This window comes from Rana temporaria, chromosome 2 (assembly GCF_905171775.1).
Source record: "Rana temporaria chromosome 2, aRanTem1.1, whole genome shotgun sequence".
Classification (NCBI taxonomy): domain Eukaryota; kingdom Metazoa; phylum Chordata; class Amphibia; order Anura; family Ranidae; genus Rana; species Rana temporaria.
This window is the reverse complement of record NC_053490.1, coordinates 125,940,561-125,966,038: the sequence shown is the minus strand read 5'-3', so window position 1 is coordinate 125,966,038 and position 25,478 is coordinate 125,940,561.

Sequence of the window (25,478 nt, the reverse complement as noted above, 5' to 3'; positions counted from 1 at the left end):
TCCTATTTGATCGACAGCCTTCCGACCGTCGCATACAGTGTGTCACCAGTTTCCGAAAGTAGCTGAATGTCGGTGTGGCTCTATACGGCGCCTGTGCACCGACGTTCGGCTACTTTCGGCAACTCGTGACGCGCTGTATGCAACGGTCGGAAGGCTGTCAATCAAATAGGAACGCCCAGTCCCGCAGACCATACCCGGAAGCGGCAGGAGAAACGGTATGTACTGCATTGATTTAAAAAAAAAACACCCGATTGTGCTTCCCACAATAAGCCTCAATCTAATGTTAAAAATGTGTTTTTCGGGTGAACCCCCGCTATAATATTTATTTTTGTAACTTAATTCTGCATAAGACATTTAGCAGTGTAATTTCATGAGATCATTTACGAGGGAGTGTTTAGGGGTGGAATTAGGAGCGGGACAGGTGTTGGGTGAGGAACGCAGTGCAGATGCGTTCCAGATGCTTTTCTGCATGCCCGTTAACGCGTTTTTGATGCGTTACAGTGCGTTTTTTTAAGCAGTCCAGTGCATTTCCCCCTCTCTTTTTTCTTAACCTTAAATAAGGACATGTGTGTTCCAGTGCGTTTTTGGTGTATTTAGGTGCGTTCCTGTGCATTCCAGTGCAATTTTGATGCGTTTTACAGCGTCCCAGTACAGTCCAGTGCAGTAAAAATGCAGCATGTTTTTTTTTTCTGGAACTGCAAGCGCTGGCGTGAACTAGGCCATTGAAAACCATCAAACCTACTTTTCATGTGTTTTTAATGCAGAAAAAAAACACACTGGGCTGCATGTGGTGTGACCAGTCCATTAGAGAGAAAGGGAGGGGAGAGGAATTGGGTGAGTATGTTGTGTTATGATGGGGTTGAGACATGTATGTGTATTTTGCTGCCAACCCGGGATCGTACAGCGGCGTGATATCATCACTAGAACCTCCATCCTACACGTTTCGTCCAATCAGCCATTATAAAGGGTTCCTCGTTATCAGTTTACATACTTCTGTTAAGATTAAGATTTAAGGGTGGAATGTGCGATGTGGTCTGCCAACATACAGCACTAAATTTTTTCGTAACAAGATTTTTTTTTGCAATTTCTGTATATTTTCTAATATATGTGCCGATTTTGATTGATCATTTACCACTTTTTTTATACAATACAATATCTTGCTCTTATATATTTGTTTTCATTGTAATATGTACTTTTTTAGGCACAATGTTTTGTAAACATCCTCCACTGTTTATTTACTATGCGCTTCCCCTTCTCTGTTAGATGCCCTGGACCAGAGGAGTTGTTGGTGTGGATGTGCCTTGGGTGTGGGGATGCCATCCATTGGATCTCCCCCACGATTTCTAAGCATGTCACCTGATGTGCAGGACTACGGCGTTACCCTCCGACCAGAGTCCTATGCTGACCAAGGATCAGGCTTGGTCCCGCATTCCAGCTTCCATGGCCGCGTTGCATTTCCGTTTCGACAAGCGTTCCAGTTTGGAGCGCATGTCCAGCCTTCCTTACATTTTGACAATTGCATGGCACACGATGTCACCCCACCTATGGATGCACGTTTGGGGTGGAGGAACTTGACTGGCCTGCACAGTTCTGACCTAAACCCGATAGAACACCTTTGGGAGACTGCGAGCCAGACCTTCTCGTCCTAAATCAGTGCCTTACAAAATGCTTCTGGAACAATGGTCAAACATTCCCATAGACACATTCCTAAACCTTGTGGGCAGCCTTCCTGGAAGAGTTGAAGCTGTTATAGCTGCAAAAGATGAGCCAACCTTAATATTGAACCCTACAGACTAAGACTGGGATGCCATTAAAGTTCATGTGCGTGTAAAGGCAGGCTTCCCAATACTTTTGGTAACATAGTAAATATCATTCAATTTATTTTTTTAAATGCAAGCAGTGTTAGTTCTTGAATTTGATCTGGTATCAGCCTCATGCAGCCCCTGTGCAGCAGGGCTGGAGAGTATAAGGAAGAAGCAGTACAAAGAGCCAATCAGTTTGTGTACAGCAGATGGCAAGAGAAAGGGCTCAGAGGAAATGGGTTGAAGGAGGCTAGACATCGGACTAAGACAATCTAGTTGCAGAAAAAGAGTATTTTGCAAGGAAAATCTCTAAATTGAAAATGAATCTTGCAGCAAAAGCTGGTTTTGTTATTGTATTTGTTAATGGGCTTTTTATTTTCATCTGGTTATTTTTGGCTGGAGTTCTACTTTAAATATACTGTATGTTAGATATGTCTGTAGGCAGTAAATGCTTCTAGTCGGTCAAGCTGAAATCTATTGCTGACGTAAATGTATATCATGAGCATTATTACTAGTAATAATATTGAAGAACTGTAGGGGAGAGATACATTACCATATCTCTTGTCCCTGTATACACAGCATGGCGACACTGACAAATATATGCATAGATTGCAATATGGAGGCAGATAGATGTATTAATGGAAATCTATATGATGAGCTTAGGGTGAAACAATCACATATATAATGATTTTATGACAGAAGAAAAAAAAGTAAATGTTTAGGGCTATTACTCTGGTTAGAGAAGAACATTGACTACTACTAAGGGATGTAGTTTTAAGCTAATGATGAGAAGAAGTGTAGTGATGATGTTAAGTGCTGATAATGGATCCATCAGTAATCAGCAGGGTGCACTGCACTAACTGGATAAGTGTAATCGAGCTGGAAGTGTGGAGCCCCTGGGGCATACTTGTCATAGATGAATCGTAACTTATTAATTATAGAATGCGTGAGCAGCAGAATCCTGCTGTTTTCTAATGTTTAAACAGCACTGAAGAAGGTTACTGGGAAGCCACCCAAATAGGAACCCTGGCGATTTCCACAATATCACAAATCAAAATCTTGGCTTTTTGCTTGCAGTGCAGGTTGATGTGATCTAAGGTGGTTACAGATACCAATTTGATTGTTTCCCAATGCTAGGGTTTGGAGTCTGATCCAATGGTTCTTTCTTTTCTGCAGGTAGCAATACTTTTGATGAACTGATCATTAATTTTGACAAAAGTAGATATTTTCTTTTAGCCAACTCTGTCACTCTATGGTAATTCCACTGCCATTTTCTGCTATACGTGTTAACATTCACATTTGGATGAAAGAAGCATACATGTTAATAGTACAGTAAAACCTTTGATTGCAAGCATAATTACCCCCTAAGAAATAATGGAAACTCAAATGATTCTTTCCACAACCATTTATTCATAAGTCCTTCAGTTTATAGTCCATATAAAAAGATTATAGTAATGTGACCAGGTTGTGTAACCATAAAATGCCCATCCACAAATGGAAGCCTCCACAAGGGGATTAGAAGCAAAATCCAGCAGGAGATACAGAGTATAAAAGAGGAAAAAGCAACTCATATGATTGATGATTAAAAGAGGCACATCTAAGTATGCAGGCACCTGGGGTAAAGCTGTCTACAATCGTGACTGGGAAGGCTAACCTGTTGTAGTGGCGCATAATCTGAAAGTGAGGCTTAATTCACTCATGGAGTGCAGCGTGGAAGGGATGACGTCAATGGCGGTGCAGAGGATGGTCTATGTGGACAGCTTTACACCGGATGCCTGCATACTTAGATGTGCCTCTTTTAATCATCAACCATGTGTTTCCAAATGTTGCACCTTCATTAAACGTAACTATATTGCTACAGTAGAGTAGAGGAGATTTAACATCTTGATCTACTAGACCCCCTTTCCTTCACAGCACGGATCCAGATCATCTATGCCCATAAGGATTCATCCAGTATCCATCCAGATTGTTCATCCTATCCAGTAAGGGTACCTTATACATACCTGTTTTGAAGATTTAGAGTGACTACAGGCAACTTGTCATCCTTTTGTTTGGTGTCACCTAAATGGGAAGGATACTTGTCTTTGACAGCAATCCTGTCTCCACCTCTAGGAGCCACAACCATGGTGCATTACATCACAGCTCGGCTCCCTCTTCCTCCTCCCCGTGCCACCGGGCCAGTAGGAGATCGCAGCGAGTGCCTCGTGCATGGGCAGTAGGGACCCGGCATGAAGCTGTAATGCTTTACTACTGGGTCCTCTTACTGGCAATGGCGGCGGCAGCACCCGACAGATGATGGAAACTTCAGCTGTGGACGCTGGACTCCAGGACAGGTAGTATTTGCAGCGGCTGGATTTTAATTTTTGCAGTGGTGGGCGGACCTCCACTTTAAGGTCAAAGAGCTCAGACAAGAATGAATTAACACAGCAAGAAAAAAAGAAGAAAACACAATGAGCCCAAACTCTAGACAGAGACTTTTTATGCTACAAATATTTGAGGACAATAAAAGCAGAGAACCAGCCAGCTTGGGCTTCTGTATAAAATAAGATCAGCTTAAACTATAACAAGGCTACAAGGGGTGCAATAACGGAAGCAAGAAAATGTTCCTCTGGAGACTATGCCATCGTTAGAACTGTGTAGTGACCCAGTTATGTTCATGTCTGCCTGCAGAACTTCACTGGACACACTCTGAACTATTTAAAAGTCCTGGGTAATGAAGTCTGTGAGAGCGATGAAAAAAAGATTTAACCTATCTGGCTTGGTTGGGGCCCTTACAATGGTGCACAGCAGTGAAGCGCAAAGGTTCTCAATTGCTTAAAGTCAATATAACAACTGTAGTTTTAAGAAACTATATTTCTGGATAGCTCAAACCAGTGACAGAGATATTTGGATCTATTTGGAGTTCACCAAAGAAAACAGCGGAGGAAAAGTTTCCAAACATAATACTGAGTCAGGAAGGTAGGTAGTTCTACATGGTTGAGCTAGTAGCCCTGAAGGTGGTCTACAGCCCAGGAAAGTGGTGAAGTAAAGTAGTAGTAGTAGACTTGGTCTCAGTGTCTGCTATACAGTGAATACAGTGAATGGGTTAACAACCCTCTCACCAGCTCTGGCTATGGTGGGGCCCCTCAAGTACTAAAATCTCATATAAACATTAAAATGTTAAAGTTATTCAAAAGTCATTATGAAAATGTATAAAAAAGAATTCCAGGTTTGGATATTTTATACAAAGTTACAATGGTCCAAGTTGGATCAATGTAACTATGTAAATACGTGGCCAATGGTGGAGAAGGGATCAACGCTCCAGGTGGATGTGTGGGAATGGCATTCTCCTCAAGGTGGAAGCAGCAGGTGCAGGCTAAGCATATAGCAATTAGAAGAGGGAAGGTCTGGAAAGCCGCACTCCAATAAAAACTATGACTAAGCACTGTTGAGAGTGTAAAACGCGTCAGTTTTTCTTATCCTGTACCCTGCTGTGGTTTGTACTTTTACTTTATTGTTATTTTGCACAATAAAGGCATTTTTTATTGGAGTGCGGCTGTCCAGACCTTCCCTCTTCTAATTACCTGTCCAATGGCCCTGGAAATTGGAAATCACTGCTACTCCAGTGATCACCGGTTGCTTCCAGGTTGTGTGCTGAGCGGCTACACTTACAGTATGCTTACTGAACAAAGGAGGTCAGCCGCCCAGCATAAGTGCCATTTAGAAAAATCTTTCATTGGATGAGGTGGAGAGGCGGTGCGGTGACTTCCCTCTGTCCCTGTCTCCCAACTGGGCTCCTGCATTGTCACCCATTGACTTTGGCTTCCAATGGAGACTACAATGGCCATTTCAAGACTCCTTATGGAGGCATGGTTCACTGTTGTCATCATCAGGATATCCACCCTGGGAAATACCATCTAGAGTACATGAAGGCTGCAGGAGATCACTAGTATTGAGAAGAACAAAGGATGCAAAAGTATTAAAAAAAAGAAAATAGCATTTATGTTACACAGTGCTTTAGAGATCTAAATGTAATATAGAAAGAGTTTTTTTTAAAGGGATACATTGATTTTTACTTTTCGTAATCTACAATGAATTCTCAGTGAGGCAGCAGTGATGTAGGGAAGTCTGTGAAAGTTTGTCATCTGTAGAATCAACAGAATGAGCCACATTCCAGTGTATTACTACCTGTATCCAAGACACCGCTGACTCCAACCAGTGTGATTTATCTGCCTCTAACATGCACTAGACCCAGACTAGGAGGTATACAGATTCTGTGGCGAAGACTCCTAGGTGACTTATAAACTTTCCAGGAGTATAATATACAAAGACAAAATACTGTATTTCTGACAGAAAATGTGCTGATCGGAGCAAAGATTCAGTCATAGGGGAATTGTGCAGCAGAGACAGGGAAACATAAGGAAGAAAACAGCTTACTATTCCATATGAAAATAAATGATACCAGTGTTTCTACAAGAAATAGCAAAAACAAAAAACTACTTTACAATTATAATGATATACCCAATATTCAATTATATACTGTTTCCTTCAATGTCAGACCTTGTCTGAGAAGAAAAACATATTCCTAGGCTTGTTTAATACACAGTAACAACAACATCTAACATTACCTATGCCAGTGGTGTATTATCTATGTGTGCCGTGCACACAGGCCCTAAGGGTGGGGGCACACAGTGCTCTATTACAAAGTACAGATGTATACATGGAGGAGCTGCACAGTGATTTGATAAACATTTTCTCAACTATTGCGGGGCCTAAAAAAAATGAACTACTGGGGGGAATTGTACTGAGGGTCAGTCTGACCTGGGGAGATTGTATTGGGGGACAAATTGACTGGGGGAGCTATACTGTCTGGGGCACAGATTAACCCAGGGGGAGGATTATACTGGTGGAAAGGTTAACCTGGGGGAGAAGGGGAAGGATAATACTGGGGGGAAAGACTGGCAGGGGGGAAATGTACTGTGGGACAGACTGACCTGAGGGGGATTATAGTAGAAGAGAGATTGGCGAGCAGGGGGAAGGATTATACTGGGTAACAGATTGACCTGGGGGGGGGGATTATACTGGGGGACAGATTGACCTGGGAGGGATTGTACCGAGGGACAGACTGACCTTGTTTTATTTACCCACGCCCCTTAAGCCCCTCCCACTGTTAACACAGTTAACAGTGTGCCCAAAGGTGCCTCAGGTCTTTTAAAATCAAAACAATGCCCCTGGCACAATGAAAACCATGCACTATAAGCACACCAATTATTTTTTTCCAACCAATGGGGTCTAATTTATAATCTTGCACACATGCCCACTGATTTTATAAAATGCCCCTGACCTGTGCATAGAATCTATTGTAAGTATTGTAAGTAGGGATAAGTGTCCTGCCCTTAATTTATTCACTGTTCCTCACCCAGTTTTAAGCCTCCTTCACAGCTGTTATATTACTTAACTTAACTTGCCGACCGCTGGACACGCTGATATACGTTGGCAGAATAGCAGCAGTGGGCAAATGGACGTACCAGTACATCCCCCTTTAAGAAGTTGTGCGGCGGCCACCCGCCGCACTCTCCGTGACCTATGTTTTCCGGTGGCACGCGATCGTGTCACGGAGAGGCAGAACGGAGAGATGTAAACAAGGCATTTACCTGTTCTGCCGAGTGACAGGACAGTGATCTACTGCTCCCTGTCATCGGGCGCTGTGATCTCTGTCATGTCAGTTGTAGACCAGGCCCCCCCACAGTTAGAATTACTCCCTAGAACACACTTAACCCCTTCCTCGCCCCCTAGTGGTTAACCCCCTTCCCTGCCAGTGTTATTTACACAGTAATCAGTGCCTTTTTATAGCACTGATCGCTGTATAAATAACAATGATCCCAAAATAGCATCAAAAGTGTTCGATGTGTCCACCATGTCGCAGTCACTATAAAAATCGCAGAACCCCTATTTTGTAGACGCTATAACCTTTGCGCAAACCAATCAATATACACTTATTGCAATTTTTTTTACCAAAAATATGTAGAAGAATATATATCGGCCTAAACTAAGGAATATATAAAAAATATAGCTTTTTTAAAAAAAATTGTCGCTCCTCTTTTACATATAGTGCAAAAAAATAAAAACCGCAGAGGTAATCAAATACCACCAAAAGAAAGCTCTATTTGTGGGGAAAAAAGGACGTCAATTTTGTTTGGGTGCAACGTTGTACGACCGCGCAATTGTCAGTTAAAGTAATGCAGTGCCGAATCTCAAAAAGTGCTCTGGTCAGGAAGGGGGTAAATTCTTCCGGGGCTGAAGTGGTTAATGACTGTGTTTCAACCTATATATGTGATCTAAGAATCGGTGCTAGTTTAAATTTAGAGGGGGTCAGAGAGCTAAGTAGCTCTGACCAGTCTGATTTATTTAAATTGGGTCTTTGTCTCAGCTTGGCTGTGCTGTGTGCTGTGGGCTAATTCTGTCGCTTCTGGGGTGCTGATTCCACCCCAGGACGACAGGTGGCAGCAGTGGAGTTAAGGTTTGGGTGCTTTTCCCTATCAGGAGGGATTTTCCTCGCTGTGCATGATGGGGGAGGGTATTTATAAGACAGACGCCATTGGTCTGGGTCTTCTTCAAGTGTGGCACCCACCTTTAGGGTGACCACATCACGGCGCCCCGGCAAAATGGCCTTTCAGACCAGGGTGCGCGTGGCACGTGGTGTTCCTTGTTCCGGGACCACGTTCTTCCAGAACATTTGAGCTGTGGCTGGGCCCCAGTGATCGACTGGGTCCCCAATCTTGACAAGATCCCAAGCGTTGTTCCTTTGAGAGGAAGCTGTTCGGTGGGGAGTCTACCTGAGGAGAGCCAAGAGAGGCTGGCGATCCAATAGGGTCTCGACAATCCACCGGGGATCAAGGTAACCAGGAACTGAAAGGCTGGACGTTGGTCACCTATCAGTCGGTAACCTAACTGCAACTACCTGAAGGAGATCCAGGCGCAAAGTCTATCAAGGAGGATTATCTCCGCTATCTCAATTCTAAGGAGGGTCTGTGGCAGAGACTTTTCCTGAGTTCCGAGTGCTAGTCTGGCTGCCAGGTCAGTGAGTGAGGCCTGTCCAGGTACACTAAGCCCACTCAAGCTGGAGTGGCGAAAGAAATGCTACCCGTGGGAGCAGGACTGTTTCCCTAATGCTACGCCTGAATCTGCTATTTCTCCCTCTACCTTTCACTACAAGTTTTATTGTTTTTACCCGGCTGGGTAATAAAGAGCACAGAAAAAGACACCTGTCGTGGACATTTCTGTTACTGCTGCTTTCACCATACACCCCTAGACGGCGGAGGAGCCACGAGGTAACATGCCACCCAAAACAAACCAGCATCTCCTTCGGGGGTAGTGCTACATATGAAATTGATGATCATTAGCCCCTGCATGGTATAATTGGTTAATCATACACCTGGCTCTAATCCTACAAAATGCCTGACTTTGTACAAGTATATTCAATATTCAACATACAAATATTGATTTGATTTAGATTTTTCTTCTGTTTGCTTACTTTGCATTTCCTAAATTGATAAAAATGAACAGTTAAAATATATATTGTTGAATGCATTGTTACTTTACAATCTTTTTACAACACCGTATGTGTATATATATATATATATATATGTATATATATATATATATATAGTACACTGTACATACTGTATGATGTACAAGATGCCAGGGTTGGGGTGAGAGATTTGGACACCCCTGAGTGAGTATCTAAGCTTTAGATTGAACCACGACTGCTGACTGTTAAATCCTTATCTTTAGGACCACTGGAGCAGACGGGAAACCCCCAAAAACCTCAGTTTGGGACTGATTTGGTGGCAGTGCACCATTATCTTATTTTGTGCCATTGAACCAATGTTATGTCCTGTTTTTTTTCTTTTTGCTTAAGTAAGCTATTTAGTTTTGGACTGTTTCTATATTCCAATAAAGACTGTCACTTTTTACAAACAGCTGGCGGTGATCCTGTGCTATTATATAAATATATATGTATATGAGAATTGATGGACCACTTGGTCTTTTTTATTCCACAATTCTTCTATGTTTCTAACAAAGGGGCAGAGCTTGTGTGCTCCATCTCCTTTCCTTCCTAAACCATACTAGGCCACATTCCCTCAACATTGGGAATGGGGGATGCACCTGGGATGGTTCTCGAGGTCTGTAGGTAGATAAATTAATGGAATCTGGAATCCTTTTTCAAAATACGGGGGCCCTACAGTTACTGCTCCCCTCCATGTGAATGAGTAAGGGAGGATTAAAATGTATATTTTTACATACACATCTTTGACAATTCCTTTTTAAAAAAATCCTCAGGGTCTAAAGCCTTGTACACACGATCAGTTCATCCGATGAGAACGGTCTGAAGGACCGTTGTCATCGGTTAACAGATGAAGCTGACTGATGGTCCGTCGCGCCCACACACCATCGGTTAAATAACCGATCGTGTCAGAACGCGGTGACGTAAAACACAACAACGTGCTGAAAAAAACGAAGTTCAATGCTTCCAAGCATGCGTCGACTTGATTCTGAGCATGCCTGGATTTTTAACCAATGGTCGTGCCTACTAACGATCGGTTTTGACCTATCGGTTAGGAATCCATCGGTTAAATTTAAAGCAAGTTGGCTTTTTTTTAACCGATGGTTAAATAACCTATGGGGCCCACACACGATCGGTTTTGACCGATGAAAACGGTCCATCAGACCGTTGTCCTCTGTTTAACCTATCGTGTGTACGAGGCCTTACAGGTGACGCCACCGACCAAATATGGTCATGTCAGTATTTGGTCAATGATTGCAGCCTAGAGACTCCACCCCTTTATTTACATTCGGCAGGGACCAAAAGCTGTCATTTGCACAAGAAAGAGACACGTTGGGGGATTTTTTTAGTCTGCCATTTTGACAGGAATCATTCATTGTGATAGATGAGGATATGCTTAGGTAGAAAATGCGATTGGTAATGAATTTACATTGTTACTTTTTTTTTCATAAAAGGAATTGTCAAAATGTATGTGTGCTTATTTACTACATTCATTTTTTAGATTTTATTTGATCTAAAATACCCTCCCTTGTCCCACCGTGTGTAATTTTTCTGATTTGGATTTTGCACACATGGTACAGCAATTCCTTTATGCAAACAAATACCACTGCTGTGACATTGACATGAAAAGCTTTTGTCATATGTTTCCTTGAACGGTAAAAAAAGGACTAAGAAGCTGCACGCACTCTCAAACTTATATATCTACATTAATATACACTGTCAATGCACTGGCAACGCCCTTGCATTTTCATTTCTTTTCCTCTGGTCCCTTGACTTTTCCTTATTATAATCCACCCGACTGTGTTATCTTTTCTTCACAAACCCGACCCACTGTGTGCATTTCATTAAAACATTTAAGATATTTTCATTTTATTAGCAAATCAATAAACAAGTTAATAAATTACCTACTCACGTATTAATATAATTCTCTATATTTCCTAATATTTGTGCTATTTTTACTTGATGATGCATTTTTTTTACACTGGAAATGATCACGCAAGTCAATTGTTCAAAGCCTATTGCTAAATCTGCTAATAGAAGCAAATCAAAGGAAAATTGGAAACAAGTTCTTTGGCTGTGGAGTTGAAATCCCAAGTAACACAACAAGTGATTAGCAAAACCCTGTGGAAATAAACAAAAAGTGCTAACTAATGCATTATAAGAAACACTGTGTATAAAGTCACTGACACAGGCAGTCTATACAAGAAATAATAATATAAGACTTTCTAGAGTTCATCTGGTTGGCCATATCCCACCTGACATGATTGACCGCTAAATAGCAAATAAACAAAGGTATATACATAATGAGGTAGATTGAGAGAACAATTACGCCGGCGTATCCATAGATACGCCGCGTAATTGCTAAGCTGCGCCGGCGTATCAACTTTCTGTATTCAGAAAGCTAGATACGCCGACTTTAGCCTAAGATACGACTGGCATAAGTCTCTTACGCCGTCGTATCTTAGGGTGCATTCTGACGCTGGCCGCTAGGGGCGATTCCGTTGTTGTCGGCGTAGAATATGCAAATTTCCTAGATACGCCGATTCACAAACGTACGTGCGCCCGGCGTTCATTTTTAACGTTGTTTGCGTTAAGGCTTTTTCGGCGTAACGTTGTTCCTGCTATTAGGAGGCGCAGCCAATGTTAAGTATGGACGTCGTTCCTGCTTCGAAATTTGAATTTTTTACGTTGTTTGCGTAAGTCGTTCGTGAATAGGGCTGGACGTAATTTACGTTAACGTCGAAACCAATACGCCGTTGCGCCGTACTTGGAAGCAATGCACACTGGGATATGTACACGGACAGTGCATGCGCCGTCCGTACAAAACTTCAATCACGTCAGGTCATCATAAATTTACATAAAACACGCCCCCCTTCCACATTTGAATTACGCGCACTTACGCCGGCCCCTTTTACGCTATGCCGCCGCGACTTACGGAGCAAGTGCTTTGTGAATACAGCACTTGCTCCTGTAAGTTACGGCGGCGTAGCGTAAATACCATATGCTGCGCCGCCATATCATTGCGCGCCCGTATGTGAATCTACCCCAATATATATATAGAGAGAGAGAGAGAGATCTCTATATCTATCTATCTATCTATCTATCTATCTATCTATCTATCTATAGATAGATATATCTATCTATATCTCTAGATATAGAGATATATATCTATAGATATAGATATATATCTATATCTATATATATATAGATATATATATATATATATATATATATATATAGATAGATAGATATATAATTATATATATATATATATATATATATATATATATATATATATATAAAAATTAAAAGCATTACTAAACAGGTAACGCATGTTGTTGACTTCATAAGCAAGTAGGTGGAAACAAAATCATATGGAAATGGAAAATATGGAGGAAAAGCTCAAAGATCTACTGGAGCTAACTGACAATTCAATAAACCTCATACTACAAATAAATACAGAGAGTTGCAGGTATAAAAGCACAATAATAATACTGAAAAATGAGATAATTGATCATAAATAGTACTAAAGTAACACACATCAATAAGTCAACTCCATAAAAGTCCACTAAAGCTGCTCAAATGATAACAGATTGGTATCCCAAAGTATATAAGTTGTTCTAGTGAATTTATATCCTTATAACACGCTTTTCAGTATACATGAAAAATGATCATTATGTCCAACAGTGGAACTACAGATCATAGGACATTTTTAAACTCTGCTAGGGGCTATAAAAGAGTCTCTGGCCCTCGGATGTGCCTATTATCACATGCCTAGATTTTTCAACTTGGAATATATTCAAACCATTCACATGGTTCTTTAAATACCATAAATACTGTATATCTTTGTATAGCCTCAACAAAAAAAATATAGTGTATATAGTGTATGTTAACCTGTTTGAATATGATTAAAGTCATTCACTGGCAATCCAATGAGTAGTGTATGTAAACATGTTTCTACAATTCAGTATATACAAATCAGGTATAAGGAAGAGTATATATGAATGTAAAACAGTCACTCAATCCACTTGCAGTACTGACAAATTCAGAATTCATGGGAAAAAAATGCCTTATAAATGAGTAGGACTAAATGGAAAATAAGTTATAGCCCGAAGGAGAGAAAATGTAGGAATATATTCAAGTTAAAGGGGTTGTAAAGGTAAATGTTTTTTCACCCTAATGCATCCTATGCATTAAGGTGAAAAAACATCCGATGGTACTGCCCCCCCCCGAGCCCCCGTTTTACCTACCTGACCCTTCGAAAGTCCCGGGCGCGTCCATGTGATCTTCTTCGGTTCCCAGCCTGGCCGTTGATTGGCTAGGCTGGGTGGATTGATAGCAGCGCAGCCATTGGCTGGCGCTGCTGTCAATCACAGCGGATGACCCGGCACTCCGGGGGCGGGGCCGAGTGATACAGTCGGCGGCTATGCCCGCCACTGTATCACGGGAGCGCGCTCGCAAAAGCTTTCCACCATGCAAGCTCGCTCGCATGAAGGTAGAAAGCTTTTGCGAGGAGGAGCTGAGACAGCCGCTGAGGGACCTCAGAAGACTGGATTAGGGGACACTCTGTGCAAAACGAGCTGTTTTAAAAAACACTTACAGCATGTGTTATCGCTGAATACAAGAGAGGAGCTGGCAGTGATTTTACCTTTTTGGGTAACAACCACTTTAGCTTTTGAAGCAGTAGGGAGGGAATAAGGTGGATTTTATTTCACTAATTAGATTTGGCAACTTTAAAATTAAAGCATATTTCGAGACATACATTCAAGCATATTAACAATAAATATATATATATATATATATACACACATATATATATATATATATGCAGTATCTCTCAAAAGTAAGTACACCCCTCACTTTTTTGTAAATATTTTATTATATCTTTTCATGTGACGACACTGAAGAAATTACACTTTTCTACAATGTAAAGTAGTGAGTGTAAAGCTTGTATAACAGTGTAAATTTGCTGTCCCCTTAAATAATTCTACACACAGCCATTAATAAACTGCTGGCAACAAAAGTGAGTACATCTAGAGTTGCCACCTGTCTGGTTTTGACCCGGACAGTCCGGGTTTGGACACGTGCCCTGTTTTCAAGCCGCCTGAAACTCGGGCACATATAGCAGCAGTTCAACCTAGAATGGCGCATCCCGATTCCCACGCCCACCATCAGGGTCACGCACATATGACTGCCTGTGTGCTCCGCCTCCAAGCCAAGCTCAGCGATGGGCAGCAGGCGTACCTATTCAGCCTGTGATTGGCTGAATAGGTCACGTTGTGGGCAGCAGACACAGGGGTCTGTGATTGGCCCGGTGGACCTGGTCACATGTGGAGGCGGGGCTGGACTGTGGGTGATCGCGGCCGCCCGGAGTCCCATCTCCTTGCCTGGCATGTGCTCTGCTGTGTCTCCTCGAGTCCTTACTTCTCATCTGCACTCTCACCCTCTTCTGTCAGCCTGCCGTTCTCTGTCAGCTACCCCCCTTTGTAAGCCACTCCCCCTCTGTAAGCTACTCCACCTCTGTCAGTAACCCCCCCTCTGTCAGCTACCCCCTCTGTAAGCCACTTCCCCTCTGTCAGTAACCCCCTTCTGTCAGCAACCCCCCTCTGTCAGCTACTCCCCCACTGTCAGTAACTCCCCCCGCTGTCAGCTACCCCTCTCTGTCAGCTACACCTCCCCTCTGTCAGATACTCCCCCTCTCTGTCAGATACTCCACCCCTCTGTTAGCTACTCCCCCTCTCTGTCAGCTACTCACCCTCTCTGTCAGCTACTCCCTCTCTCTGTCAGATACTCCCCCTCTCTGACAGCTATACCCCACTCTCTGTCAGCTATACCCACTATCTGTCAGCTACTCCCCCCTCTGTCAGCTACTTCCCCCTCTGTCAGCTACTACCCCATTTTGTCAGCTACACCTCCCCTCTGTCAGCTACACCCCCTCTCTGTAAGCCAATCCCCCTCTATGTCAGGCCACCCCCTCTCTTACCACCTTTCTCTCTCACCCCTCCTCCCCTCTCTCACCCCACTCCCCCCCACATCCATAATGCCCTACCCCTCTCTCTTTCTCACCCCTCTCTCTTCTGCCTCCTTACCCCCTTACCTCCCCCTTTCTCACCTCCCTCCCCCACCTCTTTCCACCCTTAGGAGACGAGGGCCCCATGATTACTAACAGCAGCCCTGTGAGTGAGTGCACAAGTTTGGATGTTTTGATTCATGTGTCCTTCCGCCACACTGGGCACAGCGATGCAGCACCTTCCTCTACTTTGCCTTCTCTCCAAGCCCCCCCCCCACACAATAGAAGTAAAGAAGGAAAATAGCACTACAGTAGAGCAGCTTCGCTCCGTCCCCAAACTCCTGCTCCCACACTTCCTGGCACAAAATGGCTCTCGGTAAGGCAGTCTAATGTGGGTCTTTAGGGGCAGGGGACACTGATGGGGGAGTGTGGGGGGCGGGGGGTTCCCTGATCTAATAGAGGTCTATAAGGGGGGGTGCAGATATAAGGGGACCTAATGGTGATCCTCTATGGGGGACCCCTATATTATGGAGGGGGTAACACTGACCCATATTTTATGAAGGGGGGGGGTGACAATTAGTGTTGCTCACGAATATTCGCATTGCGAATATTCGACTCGAATATAGCATATTCGAGAAATCGCGCTATATTTCGAAATTCGCGGTGAATATTCGCAATTCCGAATATTCGATTTTTTACAATTTTTTTTTTTAATCAGATCACATCCTAGATATCTCCATCGACGTCTAAAAGCATTGCTGGTATCATTAGAGACCCTGGGCCGAGTAGCTGAAGCGTTCATTGAATTTTCCAGAAAGATCGCAATGCGATTATTCGGCAAACGCAATATCGCGCGATTATTTTCCTCGCCCCGATCTTCCGCATCAGAGCGATTTTTACAGTTTCATTTTTAAAACAGATCACATCCTAGTGATCTCCATAGACGTCTGAAAGCATTGCTGGTATGATTAGAGCCATTGGGCCGAGTAGCTGAAGCGATCATTTTATATTGCCGAATATTCGCAATGCGAATATTCGGCAATAGGAATATTGCGCGATTATTTGCTCCGCCCTTTTGCATCAGAGCCAATCAGAGTTCTCCTTCCACACTCGTCACAGGTTAGCAACCAATAGGAACCTGCCTGCATGGACATTATATAAGCTCACTCCCAGCACCATTTCATTGCAGATTCAGAAGCTGGCTATAGAGTGTGGAGGCTGTTTCTGTGTTCCTGGTTTCCTGTGTCTTTGTTCTTGATTGATTTAGATCATCACCAGCATTGCTATTTAGTGATTCCAGTGGATCTTTTCCAGTATATCAACTGCTTTTTTCAAAGCAATAGACCCAAGAGCTTTTTTCAAAGCTACGTTTTGTGCTGTTTTGTGCTGTTTTTTTCATTTGTGTTACTGTTTGATCCTGCAATCCTCCCTGTTCAGTGATATTTGCAAGAGATTTCAGAACACATTTTGCTGAGCTTTATAAAAGAGCTTTTCTAAAAGCTAAGTTTTGTTCATCTTGTGTTACTGTTAGATCTTGCAGGTTCGCTGTTCAGTGATATTTGATAGGCATCTCAGTTCACATTTTGTTTAGTTTTCCCTAAAGAGCTTTTATAAAAGCTAAGTTTTGTGTTCAGTTTAGTTACATTTTGTGTAGTAAGTGTACACACTGTTAGTGTACATTTATTTCATCTAGCTTAGCTTAGTGTGTGTTTAGTGTCTGTGTTTTGTGTTTAAAAAAAAAAAAAAAAAAAAAAGTTAGTGTTTGTTTAGTGCTTTTTTTTTTTTCTTTAATTTTGTAGTCCTTGTCTGGTGTACTACTTTTCTTATAGTTTAGTAGCTGTCTGTGTACGTCTTTGTCTGCGTGCCTGTCTTGTAAAAAAAACACAAAAACACATTTTGTTCACATTTTCCCCCCCCAATAAAGTTTACCCCCCCCACACACATATCAGCAATAATGAGCGGCATCCGTGGCCGTGGCAGCAGGGGTAGGGGAGTTACTCCCAGTGCTGGATCGCTGCCAGCACGGGGTACCTCTCGTGCCCCTACTAGTGGTAGAGGATCGGGTGCAAGGGGAGTACGCCTGATCCGGGAGTTCTTCCCATCGGGCAGCCGCCCGATATTGCCATCTCAGGCTCAAGTAGTGGTGGACTACATGGGGCACAGCAGTGCCACTGAGTCGTCGGTCCCGACTCACAGTAGTACCACCATTACACCGTTGCCTGTACTACCCCCCCCCAGCCCCCAAGAGTCCAGCATCTTACTGTTCGACAGCGACAGTGAGAGGGATCTCTTGGGGGAGGCCATGCATCAGGCAGACCTCCAGCTCTGTCCTGATGGTCAGGACCTTTTTGAAGGGATGGATGAGGAGGATGGGATACCTGCTGGCAGTATCCCAGAGACATCCCTTCAAACTGGTGCTGCTGTTTTGGTGCAGGAAACAGCAGCACCTAGTCAGACCCAGGCGTGGGTGAGGGGACAGCGGAGCCAGGCTAGAGGCTCCATGTCACGTGGTTCCCTCAGACCAACACATCTCAGCCCTTGGTCTGACATCTCTGGGGGCGAAGAGGGTGACCCATCATGGTTGCCATCTGACGCGTCGGCTCACTACGTCAGTGACGACGGGGAAGGTAGGCACCCTGGTGAAACGGTGCGCCAGGTCACCACCAGGGAGACCATCGTCAGGGTCTCCACTGGTGATGGCAGCAGGAGGTGTCAGGAGGAGGAGCAGCAGCAGCAGCAGCAGGCAGCTCCACCTGTGCGCACCGAGTCCCAGCAGGTGCAAGTAAGCGTCACCCCATCTGACAGGAGGGCGGTGCTGAAGTCACCTGTCTGGAATTTCTTTACCCTGGTGGCAGACAACCCTACCGTGGCCATCTGCCGGATTTGTAAAGTGAGGGTGAAGAGAGGGAAGTGTTTGGCTCGGGTGGGTACCACAGCCCTGAACCAGCACCTGAGGATAAACCACTGGGCGTTGTATGACGAGATGAAGCGTGGTGGTGGTAGCAGCGCCACCACCACAAGTGAGCAGGGTACAGCAGCCCCTGCCACATCTTCATCTGTTTCCAGCAGGTCATGCCCCCCCGCTCCCTCTAGTAGAGGTACTGGTACCGGCAGCCAGACCTCTACTTCCACAGCACCCTCCACGTCTGTGTCCCGCACTGCCGTCCGGCGCCAGGCGTCGATTTCAGACGCCTTTGACCGCACCACTCCCTTCCCCCCTGGAGACCGACGTGTGCGTTCCCTCAATGGGCTCCTGGCAAGGGTTATTGCCCAACATCTGCTGCCCTTCAACATAGTTGACAGCAACCCCTTCAGGCAGATGTTGGAGCAGGCCCAACCCCAATGGCGTGTCCCCAGCCGCCATTTCTTTGCCAGGACTGGTGTCCCTGCCCTACACCAGCACATTGTGCAGAATGTAACCCTGTCGCTGGATCACGCTGTCAGCGACAGGGTTCATCTGACAATGGATGGCTGGACCAGCAGGCATGGGCAGGGACGCTACATCAGCTTCACGGCCCATTGGGTTTCCCTCCGAGGCGTCGGTGAGGGATCGTCGGCAACCGATCTTGTGGTGCCGCCCCGGGGTGTCCAGGGGAGAACTGCTGGTCTCCCTCAAGCCACTGTCTCCGCAGCTGCTGAGCCTCCCAGCAAGCGCCCCCGTAGCTACTCAAGTGTGGGGCACGTGCGCTGTCAGGCCGTGCTCCAGCTTGTTAGTTTAGGGGACCTGAGACACACTGGAGAAGAAGTGCTGAAAGCACTTCAAGCTCAGGTCCAGAAGTGGCTGACACCCCGAAGGCTCCAGCCAGGTATGGTTGTCTGCGATAACGGCAGCAACCTACTCGCCGCCCTCCATGCTGGCAGTCTGACGCACGTGCCCTGTCTGGCACATGTCCTCAACCTGGTGGTGCAGAAGTTCCTGCGCACTTATCCAGGGTTGAGTGACATTGTGGCAAAGGCGCGTAGGATTGCCAGCCACTTCAGGCGCTCCCCAACCGCTACCGCGTCCCTGTCCAAATTGCAGCGGAAGTACAATCTGCCCCTTCACAGGCTGATTGTGGACAGTGTGACGCGGTGGAACTCCACCCTCCACATGCTGAAGAGGTTGTGGGAGCAGCAAAGGGCGGTGAGGGAGTACCTGATGGAACTAGGCACTGAGAGGGCTTCACCACAACTCCCTTTCATCGCCTGTGCGGAGTGGGGGCAGATAAACCAGGTCTGCCAAGTGTTGTCCTCCTTCGAGCAGGCGACCAAGATGGTCAGCAGTGAGCAAATTGGCCTCAATAGCGTGCTGCCAATACTGTTCATGCTGGAGAGGACACTAGATCGCCTGCTCGAGGCTGGGGAGAGTGCCTTGGTGGAGCAGGAGGAGTCAGCAATGCTCCACTGAGACCAGGGCCAGGACGAGGAGGAGGAGGAGGAGGAGGATGATGATGAAGAGGAGGAGGAGGTGGTTGCTGGTGTCGTCCCGGAGTCAGGGCCTGGTCAGGAGGGAGAGCCGGTGTTGGGGGCACCGATAGTCCGGGGGTTGGGCATGTCTGAGTTTGACCAGCAGCGCCTCAGGGATGAAGAGTCGCACCTCATTCACCTGGCCAGCATTGAGGAGTCACAGCGGGCTGTGCTCTTCCCCATGGCTGCCCACATGCTGAGATGCCTCAGGAGGGACCCCCGGGTTAAGACCATCAAGACGAGGGATGATTTCTGGATGGCCACCCTTTTGGATCCCAGGTGCAAGGGGAAACTGGAGCAGTTCATCCCAGCCAGCCGGAGGCAGCACCGGATGGAGGAACTGCAGGCAGCCATTGTCAGACGGTTGGAGCAGGCAACTCCCCGGCCTCCAGTTGTCCCCCCTCATCTCACCCAGCAGGTGGCTGCACCCAGCTGCAGCCGAGCAGGGGACCTAATGGAAGAGATGAGGATGTTCTTCCAAACCGAGCGACCCAGTACCACCACCAGCAGCAGCAGCAGCAGTCACCACCAGCGGCTGGCCCACATGGTGGCAGACTACATGGCGTCCGTCGGTGCTTCTGACAGTATGAGCACCGACGACCCCATGGAGTACTGGGTTGCCAGATTGGACACCTGCCGCGAGCTCGCTCAGTATGCGCTGGAGTTATTGTCTTGCCCCCCCTCCAGCGTACTATCTGAGCGGACATTCAGCGCGGCAGGTGGGGTGGTCACGGACAAGAGGACCCGTCTGTCCACAGACTCCGTGGACAGACTCACATTCATAAAGATGAATGAGTCCTGGATCGGCGGTGACTTTCTGGCACCCGTCGTCGGTTCAGGGCGCTGAAGGGTCCCTTGCCATGCATTCCCTGATGAAGCCCCGGACCTGATGTATTTACAGTGCTGAATATAACTATTTCAACATCAGAGAAAATCAATGTTAATATTTGGTACAGTAGGCTTTCTTTGCAATTACAGCGGTCAAACATTTCTTGTAGTTTTACACCAGCTTTGCACACACTGGAGGAGGGATTTTGGCCCACTCCTCCACACAGATCTTCTCTACATCAGTCATGTTTCTGGGCTATCGCTGAGAAACACGGAGTTTGAGCTCCCTCCAAAGATTCTCTATTGGGTTTAGGTCTGGAGACTGGCTAGGCCACGCCAGAACCTTGATATGCTCCTTACAGAGCCAATCCTTGGTTATCCTGGCTGTGTGCTTTGGGTCATTCTCATGTTGGAAGACCCAGCCTCGACCCATCTTCAAAGCTCTAACTCAGGGAAGGAGGTTGTTGCCCAAAATCTTGCAATACATGGCCCCGGTCATCCTCTCCTTAATACAGTGCAGTCACCCTGTCCCATGTGCAGAAAAACACCACCAAAGCATGATGCTACCACCCCCATGCTTCACATTAGGGATGGCGTTCTTGGCATGGTACTCATCATTATTCTTCCTCCGAACACGGTTAGTGAAATTATGATCAAAAAATTATATTATAGTCTCATCTGACCACATGATTTTCTCCCATGACTCCTTTGGATCAGTCAATTATGTCAGCAGTTATTTCACACCCTATATACTCTTATTAAGACTGCTGTACATCATGGCAACTCCTGCCCATGTGATATGACTCTGTATCAACTACTACTGTTAATACTGTTAATACTACTACTGCTGCTTCAGCTGCTGCTGCCGCCCAGTCAATACACCTATGTCAGCAGTTGTTTAACACTCTATATACTCTTATTCCTACTGCTGTTCATCATGGCACCTCCTGCCCATGTGATATGACTCTGTATCAAGTACTACTGTTAATACTACTACTGCTGCTTCTGCTGCTGCTGCCGCCCAGTCAATACACCTATGTCAGCAGTTGTTTCACACTCTATATACTCTTATTAAGACTGCTGTACATCATGGCAACTCCTGCCCATGTGATATGACTCTGTATCAACTACTACTGTTAATACTACTACTGCTGCTTCAGCTGCTGCTGCCGCCCAGTCAATACACCTATGTCAGCAGTTGTTTAACACTCTATATACTCTTATTCCTACTGCTGTTCATCATGGCACCTCCTGCCCATGTGATATGACTCTGTATCAAGTACTACTGTTAATACTACTACTGCTGCTTCTGCTGCTGCTGCCGCCCAGTCAATACACCTATGTCAGCAGTTATTTCACACTCTATATACTCTTATTAAGACTGCTGTACATCATGGCAACTCCTGCCCATGTGATATGACTCTGTATCAACTACTACTGTTAATACTACTACTGCTGCTTCTGCTGCTGCTGCCGCCCAGTCAATACACCTATGTCAGCAGTTATTTCACACTCTATATACTCTTATTAAGACTGCTGTACATCATGGCAACTCCTGCCCATGTGATATGACTCTGTATCAACTACTACTGTTAATACTACTACTGCTGCTTCTGCTGCTGCTGCCGCCCAGTCAATACACCTATGTCAGCAGTTATTTCACACTCTATATACTCTTATTAAGACTGCTGTACATCATGGCAACTCCTGCCCATGTGATATGACTCTGTATCAACTACTACTGTTAATACTACTACTGCTGCTTCTGCTGCTGCTGCCGCCCAGTCAATACACCTATGTCAGCAGTTATTTCACACTCTATATACTCTTATTAAGACTGCTGTACATCATGGCAACTCCTGCCCATGTGATATGACTCTGTATCAACTACTACTGTTAATACTACTACTGCTGCTTCTGCTGCTGCTGCCGCCCAGTCAATACACCTATGTCAGCAGTTATTTCACACTCTATATACTCTTATTAAGACTGCTGTACATCATGGCAACTCCTGCCCATGTGATATGACTCTGTATCAAGTACTACTGTTAATACTACTACTGCTGCTTCTGCTGCTGCTGCCGCCCAGTCAATACACCTATGTCAGCAGTTGTTTCACACTCTATATACTCTTATTAAGACTGCTGTACATCATGGCAACTCCTGCCCATGTGATATGACTCTGTATCAACTACTACTGTTAATACTACTACTGCTGCTTCAGCTGCTGCTGCCGCCCAGTCAATACACCTATGTCAGCAGTTGTTTAACACTCTATATACTCTTATTCCTACTGCTGTTCATCATGGCACCTCCTGCCCATGTGATATGACTCTGTATCAAGTACTACTGTTAATACTACTACTGCTGCTTCTGCTGCTGCTGCCGCCCAGTCAATACACCTATGTCAGCAGTTGTTTCACACTCTATATACTCTTATTAAGACTGCTGTACATCATGGCAACTCCTGCCCATGTGATATGACTCTGTATCAACTACTACTGTTAATACTACTACTGCTGCTTCAGCTGCTGCTGCCGCCCAGTCAATACACCTATGTCAGCAGTTGTTTAACACTCTATATACTCTTATTCCTACTGCTGTTCATCATGGCACCTCCTGCCCATGTGATATGACTCTGTATCAAGTACTACTGTTAATACTACTACTGCTGCTTCTGCTGCTGCTGCCGCCCAGTCAATACACCTATGTCAGCAGTTGTTTCACACTCTATATACTCTTATTAAGACTGCTGTACATCATGGCAACTCCTGCCCATGTGATATGACTCTGTATCAACTACTACTGTTAATACTACTACTGCTGCTTCAGCTGCTGCTGCCGCCCAGTCAATACACCTATGTCAGCAGTTGTTTAACACTCTATATACTCTTATTCCTACTGCTGTTCATCATGGCACCTCCTGCCCATGTGATATGACTCTGTATCAAGTACTACTGTTAATACTACTACTGCTGCTTCTGCTGCTGCTGCCGCCCAGTCAATACACCTATGTCAGCAGTTATTTCACACTCTATATACTCTTATTAAGACTGCTGTACATCATGGCAACTCCTGCCCATGTGATATGACTCTGTATCAACTACTACTGTTAATACTACTACTGCTGCTTCTGCTGCTGCTGCCGCCCAGTCAATACACCTATGTCAGCAGTTATTTCACACTCTATATACTCTTATTAAGACTGCTGTACATCATGGCAACTCCTGCCCATGTGATATGACTCTGTATCAACTACTACTGTTAATACTACTACTGCTGCTTCTGCTGCTGCTGCCGCCCAGTCAATACACCTATGTCAGCAGTTATTTCACACTCTATATACTCTTATTAAGACTGCTGTACATCATGGCAACTCCTGCCCATGTGATATGACTCTGTATCAACTACTACTGTTAATACTACTACTGCTGCTTCTGCTGCTGCTGCCGCCCAGTCAATACACCTATGTCAGCAGTTATTTCACACTCTATATACTCTTATTAAGACTGCTGTACATCATGGCAACTCCTGCCCATGTGATATGACTCTGTATCAACTACTACTGTTAATACTACTACTGCTGCTTCTGCTGCTGCTGCCGCCCAGTCAATACACCTATGTCAGCAGTTATTTCACACTCTATATACTCTTATTAAGACTGCTGTACATCATGGCAACTCCTGCCCATGTGATATGACTCTGTATCAACTACTACTGTTAATACTACTACTGCTGCTTCTGCTGCTGCTGCCGCCCAGTCAATACACCTATGTCAGCAGTTATTTCACACTCTATATACTCTTATTAAGACTGCTGTACATCATGGCAACTCCTGCCCATGTGATATGACTCTGTATCAACTACTACTGTTAATACTACTACTGCTGCTTCTGCTGCTGCTGCCGCCCAGTCAATACACCTATGTCAGCAGTTATTTCACACTCTATATACTCTTATTAAGACTGCTGTACATCATGGCAACTCCTGCCCATGTGATATGACTCTGTATCAACTACTACTGTTAATACTACTACTGATGCTTCTGCTGCTGCTGCCGCCCAGTCAATACACCTATGTCAGCAGTTATTTCACACTCTATATACTCTTATTAAGACTGCTGTACATCATGGCAACTCCTGCCCATGTGATATGACTCTGTATCAACTACTACTGTTAATACTACTACTGCTGCTTCTGCTGTTGCTGCTGCCGCCCAGTCAATACACCTATGTCAGCAGTTGTTTCACACTCTATATACTCTTATTCCTACTGCTGTTCATCATGGCAACTCCTGCCCAAGTGATATGACTCTGTATCAACTACTACTGCTAATACTACTACTGCTGCTGCTGCTGCTGCTGCTGCTCAGTCAAGACAACTATGTCAAAAGTAATTTCCCACTCTATATACTCCTATTACCACTGCTGTTCATCATGGCACCTCCTGCCCAAGTGATATGACTCTGTATCTACTACTACTACTACTACTGCTGCTGCTGCTCTGTCAAGACACCTATGTAAAAAGTTAATTCCCACTCTATATATACTCCTATTACCACTGCTGTTCACTGATACCACTGATAGTTAATTTATCCCTTAACTACCCCCATTTGTGAGGGTCGGGGTTTTCCTTTAAAGTCCCATGCAAATCAATGGAAAATGTATGTTCCCACATAACTTCTGTACGCCTGGAGATATTTCAATAATACCCGCTATACATATTACTTATATGCCAAATAAAAATATATAACAGTTAAATTAACCCTTACCAACACCCTTATATAAAAGATGGGTATATTTATATTACTATGATTTTCCTCCCCAAAAGGTTAAGATAGGAAGAC